The 11,584-nt window shown below is 39.4% G+C and overlaps 1 pseudogene across 1 annotated transcript; it reads left to right on the forward strand.

The window, feature by feature from the left end:
* Positions 1 to 5,399: 5,399 nt before the first annotated feature.
* LOC146689483 (E3 SUMO-protein ligase ZBED1-like) lies at positions 5,400 to 8,869 on the forward strand (annotated as a pseudogene). The gene is made up of 3 exons (XR_014916041.1): positions 5,400 to 5,925; positions 6,291 to 6,926; positions 7,947 to 8,869. The product of XR_014916041.1 is annotated as an E3 SUMO-protein ligase ZBED1-like (transcript).
* Positions 8,870 to 11,584: the final 2,715 nt, after the last annotated feature.

The raw sequence follows: 11,584 nt of genomic DNA on the forward strand, positions 1-11,584 counted from the left end.
CGGAGTCCTGCGAGTGGATCCTCAGAGCAACCCGTGACATAAGCTATACAACAAGGAGAGATTGAGAATTTCCTTTTAGTTCTCAGTTTATTTGATATTGACAAAAGTTAGTCAATTTTGTCTGTTCTTCTGTAACACAAACTAAGATTTATTTTTAGAATTAAAATTTTGTTTCTAACTGGAATTGACAATTTAGTCTGTTTCGTTTGTTCTATTTTGAAACTTAAACGCTTTAGCGGCTGCCTTTTGTGTAGTTTGCAATATTTGCCTTTATTTATCTGAAAAAGTCTCATGTTTCTTAAGTACATCTACCCTGTTGAACTTATTATGGGAAATAAATATTTAAATCAAAACAAGCTGCTGATTATTTCACATTTTACTTGTGAGCAACGGCACATTTAAATCTTACAAATATAGTTATTTGGCTTATATCGTGATAGATATCGTTATCGCCTGAAATGAAAAAAAAACATATCGTGATATGAAAAAAATCTCATATCGCCCAGCTCTAATTCAGCTAATAGAGAAATACACAATTGGTTATATGAAAAATGAATATGTTACCTTACCTGAAGGTGTAGTTTTATCCAAAAAGTACAGAGAGGCCAACAGCAGCTGCATTCATTCAGGTGACCCTGAAAGGGCGCAAAATTTTCGAAGAGGACGGACCGTTGTTTAACTCAATAACTTTGTGTTCTTGTAACAAAGACCATTTTGAGAGAAAATAATTTAGGTTCACCAGACGAATAATAATTGCAGTAATGCTGGAGTCCTACATTTACGTTGAGTGAGATGAAAAAAAATGTTTCAGCTTAAAGAGGGCCTTGAATTTTTTTCTTTCAGTATACAAATTAGTGATGTGTCGGTCGTGAACGGAACGGCTCTTAGAGACGGATCTTTGACGTGAACGATGCGAGCCGGCTCCTTATCGCGAGCCGTGGTTTTTTTTTTTCTTCCTTTCTCTCACCCTCTCTCTCTCGCACCTTTTTTCCGCTTCACTCCGCATTAGTGATGTGCGGATCGATCCTGAAATATCGATTCCTCCGATACCAATCATTTATGTTCTAGAATCGATTCTCACATTAAAATATCGATATTTTAGTCATTTAGAGTAAATTTGTAGTTTATCATTCGGTATTCCCCATATGGAAAAGAAATAGTAAAAACTTATATGATTTACTCATGAAAGTGGCCACTTTCTCATTACTTTCATACATTGTTTTAGTAAGTGTCCAAAACATACAAGTTTCATTATAAAAAATTTCAAGGGATCTTATATCTGTTTTCACTCTTATATGCTTTTCATACAAGTTTCACACAAGACAGATACAAACTTTACAAGATTTATATATATCTTTTCCATATGGGTCTCCTTGAAATATCGGGAGGGTTGGCATGTATGGTTGTGGCAAATCACTAACCTTGTCAAAAACCTCAGAGTAAATCATATCACAGAATATGATGAGCGTATGTTGAGGCGAACTGAAGAGGAGGAGAAGGACAGGTGCTGCTAGGGCGAGACAGACGTCTCTCACGGAGTCCTTTCAGTATCGTCGATACCACCCTGAATATTACTTGGTATCAGATCGGAAAGAAAATCAGTGGTATCGCACATCACTACTCCGCATACGAGCCTTGTACTTTTCTACTAAACAGTCGTCTTCTACTTTGGTGAGGTTTTTTTTTAACACTGTTTTGCTTTTGTTTTCTTTTTTACTGCAATTCCTGTAGAGCAGCTTTTAATGTGTTAATTCAGTATGTGCTACAAAATAAATACCTTTCCTTTACAGTAGGTTTATTTTAAATTGTTCCAATCATGGAACTTCAAAGGAACAGCACTTAAAAATGAACAGCCCGTGATGTCAAAGTACACATTCTACTGGCAAATCCCATAAATGGGGGACAAATTCAACCAACTTTAGTGGATCTCGGATGTCAGAAACACAAAACAACCTGATTGTTAAAACAAAGACAAGGCAGACGCAGAGAAACGCAGACGCAAACACCGAAGCATCTACAATGGCAGAAGCACAAATAGAAATGATTAGAAAAAGAGGACTCGCTGCCACCAACTGCAATGTCTCTGCAGGAGCCTCTGAAAAAAACAAGACACCACGGAACAAAAGATGGAAAAAGAAGAGTCAGCTGCATTCTCTGTACAGGAATCTTTGCAACAACTACGAGACAAACAGAAAACACTTACTGCCCACTCTCTCTCTTTTTCTTTCTTTCTGATTGTGTAATAAAAGTATGAACATGTGTTTATAAGTTACACTTGTGTTTGAATCTTGCAGCTCATCACACATTTGATTTCCATGTGTGACAACTGCAAGTGTCCAGAGTGAGGACAGAATGAAGGACCCACTGCTGCACATCATCTGTGAGGCTTTGCAGCCCTGATGATCCACCACCAGGACAAACACAGCAGTATGTGAGGAAGAGAACAAGGAAGAGCCATCAGCAGCTGACAGATGGAGAGAATAGACAGACTGTTCCCTGTTTGTGAAGGACTGCTAGAAAAGTTTAGAATAACTAATTGTCTGTCCTGTATCAGTCTTATTAGGTAATGTTCAAATAATTATATCATTCCAGTATTTTCAGTGTGGGAGAAAGTACTCAGGGCCTTCAAGTTACACACTATGAAAGGCAGTAACAAGTTTAATATTCAGAAACCTAAAGTGTGTATCAGCAGCAGAATGGACCTAAAAATAAATGTCCATGTTTGTTTCATTTCTATGAAGCTTTGAGTATTTTAGTAGTTCTGCTGTGTTTGTTGCATCATATTGCTGTAATTGTTTATGAGCTTTAGATATTTCGAGGTAAGTTGATCTATAGTGTTACATCATATTCTATAAGGATGTTATGTGTTCGTATACTTTCTTCCTAGTTTGACCCATTTAGCAGAAGTCAGCCTGTTTACGGCTCTGATATCTATTCTGTATAACTTAACCCTTTGACTGCCTGCTCAACCATTTGGTTTAGCATATTTTGAGAGACTATATATAATGAACTGGAGTACTTAGCTTAACTCAACCTTACTGAGCCATCTCTACCACTTGGTTGAGTTATGTTATCCTAAAAAAAAACACTAGATGGCACTGTGTCAGGATCAGTGTTGGTCAAGTTACTTGAAAAAAGTAATCAGTAACTAATTACTGATTACTTCCCCAAAAAAGTAATCCCGTTACTTTACTGATTACTTATTTTCAAAAGTAATTAATTACTTCGTTTCTTTTTAAAAACACGATTTACAACCTGAAGAGGTGATAAAGTGATAGATCTTTCAGCCCAATTCTACTTTTTCTGCATAATCCATCATACAAAATGTAATCAAATGGAAAAGTCTCTTTTTTAACTTGTTTTTATCAGTTTTAATCTTTTAACTTTATGCATCAAGCAAAAAATTTAATTATATGCAACATTCTCTGACTTGAATAAATTAGTTTAACATTTAAACCTTTTTTCTACACATTCCAGCACATAAAATAAAATATTTTTTGTGTTTACACTCACTCTTTCAAACAGATGCAAGTAAAACACAGCAGAAAATAAATAAAGTCAAAGACTCACCTGTAAAGCAGGAGCAGGGTAGGCGGAGGTTTACCCTGGTGCAGGTGTGCCGCGGTCAGTTGAAGAATCCGCGAGTTTCTCTGTGAATTTCCCATTACGTCGTTGCTTGCTTGGAAGTTTAGGGGTTTTTTTCACTGTAAAAAGAAGTTTTCTTCCCACGCACGATGGACGCTAATGTTTTTGTCACTTTTTATGGAATTATATTCAAAGTAAGGTCAGTGTTAGGATGCCTGGGTCGTCGACCCAGGGTTTTTGAGTTTATGATATTATTTATACTGTCTAGTTTTTGGTTTCTTTGAGTTCTGTCTTATGGCTTAGGTCTCTGTCTTCTTTAGTTGCTCTGTCTCCCCTATCACCTGCATCCCCTTGTCTAGTTCGCGTCTATGTGTATCTTAAGTTCCTATATCCCCGTGTTCAGTCAGTGTTTGTGTCTACCCTGTTCCCACGTCTCTGTTCCCTTTGTAGTGCCTGCATGTGAGTCTGTGTCTTTGTTCAGTCTGTGTTATGTGTTTCCTGTTTTACTTTGAAGGTCTCCGTCTTTTCTCAGTGTGTTCAGTTTACGCTTCTTTGGTCTCGTCAGTTCTGATTTGCCCCAGCTGTGTTTCCCTCCTGTTACTCATTCCCTGATTGCTCCCTCTGTGTATTTAAGCCCAGTGTTTCTCTGTGTCTGTGTCGTGATCTACCGTTTACCAAGCTGTGTGTTCTGTCTGTCCTCCGGTATTAGTTTATTTTTTGATCGTTTCCAGTTATGTTATATTTGAGTTTAACATTAAAACGGTTTTTGAGTTTACATCTGTCTCTGGAGTCTGCACCTTGGGTCCTTTTCCTGTCTGCACACAGCCGCACCTAACAGGTCAGTACTTCCACGCTTTAAACACTGCACGCTCATACTCTCTCCCACAATCGATATGTGATCCATTGTTGATCTGCACACAGCTGTTGTCACTAACACGCACTCGCTTACGTCACTGTCGTGAGACATTCTCGCAAAAAATCACGGTTTTAGTAATGCAGCGTTCCTACGGGAAAGTAACGGTAATCTATTTACCGTTTTTGCAATAGTAATCCCTTACTTTACTCGTTACTTGAAAAAAGTAATCAGATTACAGTAAACGTGCCCATCTCTGGTCAGGATATGGCAGGCCTCATCTGCCACCTTCCAACCAGGAAATCAGAAAGCAAAAAATCACTCTGGACACATACTGTTTTGGCTAAAAATTTTAAAGGTAAGTACATTTTTCTGCAGTATAAACATGTCAGAGTCTTTACTGAACATGATTATGTCATTTGATACCAGAAAATAGCTGTAATAAATCCATAATATTTTTTTAAAAACATGCTCAACCAAACGGTTGATTTGTCAATTGATGGTAAGAGTAGCAAAACTTAGCTAATGTTTAGAACTGTTGTTTTAACATATGAAATTGACTATTTACTAGGGCTGCCACGATTAGTCGACTAGTCACGATTACGTCGACTATCAAAATCGTCGACGCCTAATTTAATAGTCGACACATCGTTTAAATGCCGTAAAATCCTGAAAGTTGCAGGAATAACAGTAGGATTTAAGAGTGTAATAACGGACTGAAACAGAAGATGGCGGAAATGCACCTACAAGGATACCGTTAAACGCCAAAGATGAAGAAGAAGCAGCAGTCTCCGTTATCATGGCTACTCAGCAACGGAACTCGACCAAACAAAAGAAAAGAAGGTCCAATGCAAAATCTGCAAAATGGAACTTGCCTTCCATGGCAGTACAACAGCGATGCACGAGCATCTAAAAAGGAAGCGCGTCGTGGCATCCGACGACGAAGTGGTACAGTCGTCTCGGTAAGCTAATTGGCTAGTTAGCTGCTAACATTATTGTAAACAGCAAGCTGCTAATTATTTGTGCTGTCAGTGTTAATCTCGTTAGTATGATGTTAACGCCATAACCGCATTAACGCGGCAAATCCCCGTTAGTCAGTGCCATGCAGCCCTCGCACCGCGTTCTCGCGCTAACGGGGATTTGCCGCGTTAACATCGTATTGACGAGATTAACGCTGAGAGCACTACTTATTATTGCTTATATTAATAGCTGTTAACATTACAGGACTGCTAAAAAAAATACGTTCGTCTTCAATGGACTACTTTGTCACCAAGCCAACAACATGTACACCTCGGCAAGCAGATGTCCTGACTGAATCAATCTTGAACATGTTGGTGACGGACATGAGACCCCTGTCTATGGTTGATGATCAAGGTTTCAAAGAGATGATCAAGCAGTTCAACCCAGATTACCATGATAACTACCTACCAGGCCGATCCCACTTCACCAAATTGATGGAAAAGAAATATGATGCTACCTTTGAGAAGGTTGGTCTCTTTCTCTCCACTCTCTCACACCACAAACACAAAATAGCAATTTGTATTAGAATTTAATACATTTCATGATGAAATAATATAGAGCTTGCTGACTGAGGAACCAATAAATTAATCTTGGTTAAAGCATGTAATGGAAAGTTGTTGTTGTGGTTTTTTTTTTTTTTTTTTTTTTTTTTTTTTTTTACTGATATGTTGAATGTTTAACATACGTAAGTGTATTTGATGTAACTGAATTATTCAATTGGTAAATTCAAATCTTAATGCATAAACTGACAAGCATTATTAATAATGAAAAAATATACTGTAATATATTTCCCTAATGCTTACTATTGTTCCAAATCATCTCATATCTTTAGGTAAAGCAGACCCTTGGTGGTGTCAAAGGTTTCTTCACCCTGACTGCTGATGTCTGGACCAGTCGTGCAACAGAGGCCTACCTTGGTGTGTCTTGCCATTTCCTGAGTGAAGATTGGAAGATGAAGAGCTTCATCCTTGATACCATGCCTCTTGAGGAGAGGCATACTGGTGCCAATATAATGACATGGATGGAAGAGGTGCTAACAAAGTTTGACATCTTGCCTGCCAAAATAAAAGCAGTAGTACATGACAGTGGTTCCAATATGGTGGCAGCAATGCGACTTCTTGAAGAAAAACATGGATGGGCCTCTATCCGCTGTGCTGGACACACACTCCAGCTCATAGTCAATACTGCTCTCAAAGAAACCACCATCAGCAGAGCACTAGGTGCTGCTAGGCAGCTAGTGGAGCACTTTAAGAGAAGCGAGCTGGCTAGTACAAGACTAAAAATGAAACAGGAGCAAATGAATGTGAAGAAAAATACACTGATCCAAGATGTCAGTACAAGATGGAATAGTACATTCCACATGATAGAAAGACTCCTCGAACAGCGCTGGCCTCTCACTGCCACTCTTTCAGATCCCGAGGTAACGCCAAGGGGGAAACACTACTTCGACTTGAAGCCAGAGCAGTGGGTGTGTCACGGGGTGAAACGGGACAAGTTATTTAGAGTTTTATTGTGCATGTTTTGCAATGTTTATCTGTTTAATATTTTAATATTGTATATTGGGTTTGTTTGTATGAGCTTTATTGCATGTTTTTATCTTATTTAAATTGAACACCTGTCCTGTAAAGACTCCGCCCCTACCTGATAGTAAACTGATCACACCAGCGAGAGATCCCAGAGAGGCCAATAAGAGGGCCTGGCAGACCATAGAGCAGAGGGGGAGAAAAAGCTTGAGAGAAGGCTTGAGAGGAGGAGAGACATGGCATGGTAACCGGTGTGGGCGACGGCCGCGCAGAGCGGCACAGAGGCCCGGCTATAGGCAGCTGGCCAAGGCGTGCGGCAAAGGAGAACGAGACCAGAGATCGCGGACGACCGCGCACTGGAGGGAGTGATCGGAGCTGAGCGGAGAGGTCTGTGCTGGTGTTGACGGGAGGTAGCTCCTCGCCGAGAGAGGCCCACGGCAGGGGATAGAGAGGCAGCGGGATGGCGCCTTATGTCCCCGGGACGGCGAGTCTATGGCTACGCGTGTGAAGCACAATACAGTGGTGGGCGGAGTTAGGAGCTCTGCCCATCTGGGGTAAGTCCCGATTCATCCCGTCTAAGACGAACCTCCAGTGGAATTTAAGAATGGTGACTGCCGCTGGCCCTCTCTCCTTTTTCTAGTTGGCATCAGAATGAAGAGGCCGACAGGACGGCGACAATCCTGTTGGTTTCTGCACCGTTTGGACTTTTATATCGTGGTGGATCCCACTGGACTTTTAATGTTGTGTTTTATTGATTTTTATTGTGTTATCCCTTGGCCAAGGTTGTTTTAATTTATCTTGCATTTTTAACTATTTAAATATAATAAATTATATTTTAATTATACAGTTTTTTAATCGTGTGCTTTCCCTTGGCGGCTCCACTGCTCTGTCCGTTTGGAGGAAGGTTTCCTTCCTTTAAAAAACGACACTGTGGAAATAAAATCAGCCTTTCCGCTCCGTTACAGGTGCTGCTTGAAGAACTGAAGCAAGGTTTGGCACCTTTTGAGACTGCTACTGTTTACCTTAGTGGACAGAAGTACACAACGGTTTCAGGTCTTCCACAGGTGGTCAAAGGGCTGACACGGGCTGTACACCAAAGCCAACTGGAGACGAGCTCAGGAAAATCTTTCATTGCCAGTGCAGAAAAAGGCATAACACAGAGATGGGGGAGTATATGTACTTTCTCAGCAGACAAAGAAAACCCTGTTATTCTCGCAGCTGCCTTGGACCCCAGATACAGAAAGTTGAAGTTTTTGGCTCCTGAAGATGTCATCAGGGTGCAAGGGACTGTTGAAGTGCTTGCTGTCAAAGAAGCAAATGCTGGGACACATGAGCATGCAAAAGTGCAGACAGCCAATGGTTCAGGTAGAACTGAAAAGACTGCTCTGGACAACCTCCTTGAGTCTGACACAGACAGTCAGGGTGACAATGAGGAAGAAGCATCTAAGGAGGACCAAGATGTCCAAGTTGTGAGAAGTGAAGTTCAGCTGTACTTTAAAGAAGCCACAGTTTCTAAAAAAGGATGATCCTCTTAAATGGTGGAGCGAAAATGAGGGACGTTTCCCCACACTATCAAAGCTAGCTAAATCTTTTCTGTGCATTCCTGCAACCTCCACCCCATCGGAGCGGATCTTCTCCACAGCAGGGAACATCTGCTCTCAAAAGAGAGCAAGCCTTTCTGCAGAACATGTAGAAAAGCTAACTTTCCTGGCTATGAACAATAATCTCGTGTAGATTGCTATACTGACTATATAGTCCCAAAGTTCAATATAGTTGTGAGGACTGAGCACAAAATGCTATTTTGTTATATTTGTTTTCGGGTGGCTTCAAACTTGAAATTTCATTAAAAGTTTAATAAACTATCATCTTGTCTTTATTTTTAGTTTCACATACCTTAAACACTTAAAGCTGTAAGCTAATGATAGTTGTATAAGAGCAGATGCATGCTGCTGCAATAATCTGTACGTTTTACGTCCAATGGATGCATAATCTGATTAGTCGACTAATCGCAAGAATAATCGGTGACTAGTCGACTATCAAAATAATCGTTTGTGGCAGCCCTACTATTTACTATTGAATATAAATAATTTAATGATCTATACATGTAAATATGACATGTTTAAATTTTTCCATGACAAATACTGTATGTTACAAAATGTTCTAATGTTTAAAGATTTACTCACTTTCTGTGATTATTTTTTTTAAAGTACAGTTTTAAATGACACATGGAAATCAAACCAACTATATTTCTACAAATTTTTTTTTTTTTTTTTTTAATGTTTATTAGATGGATTGCTAAGTAATGCTTCTGGGATCATGCCACTTTTCAACTGTCAAATGCTGGAGCAAAGAGTCCAAGGCGAAAGTTATGATCCCATGCCCATCACTCATCCCTGGATACAATGAGCATATGGGAGGGATAGATCTCTCTGACATGCTGGTACACCTGTACAAGACCCCAGCCAAGTCTACAAGATGGTACCTGCCACTCTTTCGTTACATGCTTGATCTGTCCATTGCAAATTCCTGGCTGGTCTACAAGAGGGAATGTGGACAACTAAACCAGAAACCAATCACACTCAAAAGATTCCGCCTGGCAGTTGCGCATAGCTTGAAACAAGTCAACAAGCCAGGATCCAAAGTTGGCCGACCATCATCCAGCTCTCCACCACCACCAAAGAAACGATACACCCCAAGACCCTCACAACCACAGCCAGATGTGCGATATGACTGCTTTGGGCATTGGCCACTTCACTGTGACAAGCGAGGCCGATGCAATTACTGTCCAAAGGGCGTCTCAAGATGGAAATGCCAAAAATGCAATGTTTTCTTGTGCTTGAATGCCAGTCAGGAATGCTTTGCAGTGTACCACCAGAAGATCTAATCATCAAGGGTTATTGGTGAAGTTGCATGAACGGCAAAAGAAAAGAGCCAGAACTGTTTCAGTGTGTTCCCAAATTTTTCAGTGCAAAATGGCAATGGTATATAATATACCACCAGAATTTTCTGGAAAATAAAATAAATGTTAGTGCTGTTCCAACACTACAGTGAAAAGTTTATGTTAACAACAGGTCAAAAGTGAATTTGTATGTTTATGAATTTTCGGTAATTGCAGATCAAGTTTTTGATCAAATTTACAATATTTTTGTGTTTTATACATTTTGTGGTCTGTTATTATAACGCCCACTGTTGAAATGGAATCCAACAATGTTTGATGTTTTACTACCACAATAAAGTGGGTCAAACACAAAATTGGGTAGTTATTGTTTTGCAAAAGGAGTATAACCTTTACTTTTTTCTACTAGTTATGTCTGTAGAACTTTATGTAGTTGTACCATAGAGAGACATCTCAACCGTTTGGTAGAGGGTAATATTTAAAAAACTATAAGGTGCGTATAAATTTTTTTTTTTGATTGTGATCATTATTGACCTAAAGGAATAGAAAATATGAACAAATAATTTTTTCATTGTATTTTTCTTGGTGAGGCAGTCAAAGGGTTAAAGCAGTTATGACATCTCACCCAATAAAGGAATATTTCATATATCAGTCTACTCTTCATTTTATCAGAAACTTATCACAGCTTGTACATTTTCTTTTTGCACATATGTAAGCATTGAGCCAAATTTAGTAATGCCAACATACTGTCTCTGATATATGATACATCTATATATACACTGTCAAAGAAACTTGTCTTTGAGTGACGATTTAAGGTGATAGGACATATAAATAAATGCAACTTGAATCTTTACTGAAGCTCAGTATTTGACACAGAGTTCAAACTCACTGCTGTAATAACTAATAATGATTAATATAGTAACTATAATATTGGCCATATTATAGTTACATTACCAAAGTGGGATGATTTTAGTCTCATGAACAACATTAGCTAATTGTTATTTACTAGCTAACCTTAAAATGACTGTTCAGTACAGAAATGAAGCCCAACAATCATGTTTTACAGTCCTGTGGTCTCAGCCTCAGATACCAATTACACAGAGCTCATGTAGAAACAAATGAACAAAATATATTCTCCTTCATTTCTGTCAATCAAAGCTGTATGAAACGTTTCCAGCTGTTAGTATCATGGTTGCTAGGCAACCTGGGCAGCGCACCGGAGGCTAGACGTCCCATTTCACAAGCCTACAAGCCTAGCACTTTCTGCCTTAGCGATATTTGAGTACGCAGCCCTTGAGGACCGTTGAGGCTGCGTACTTTAAGGCTGCAGAACCTGAATTGGGATACAGCCACTCTCGCACTTTTTTCCCGCTTCACTCCGCACAGGAGCCTTGTGCTTTGCGCTGGGCAGAGGGGGGAGGGGCGGTAGTTACACTCACAGTAGCACAGGAACAGAGCGGGAGGGAAAGAGAGCCAGGGACAACAACGTCAGATTAGAAAGGTTTAGTGATTATCCACAACTATTTTCAGTTGCGGATGATAAAAGGATTCAGAAAGTTTATTCCTGCAGGCCCATATGACAGAGAATGAGCATCTTCTTTTTGTTTTCATATTTATAATTAAATGTATTGTGGTTTGCAGTGTTTTGTGTTGTTTCACTTTAAATTTGTTTAAAAGGAAAAAGCTGAAAATTTAAATAGTTAAAGA

The sequence above is a fragment of the Copadichromis virginalis genome, linkage group LG17 (assembly GCF_057382275.1).
Source record: "Copadichromis virginalis isolate Kocher_CV1m ecotype Utaka linkage group LG17, C_Virginalis_male_GT1.1, whole genome shotgun sequence".
Taxonomy (NCBI): Eukaryota; Metazoa; Chordata; class Actinopteri; order Cichliformes; family Cichlidae; genus Copadichromis; species Copadichromis virginalis.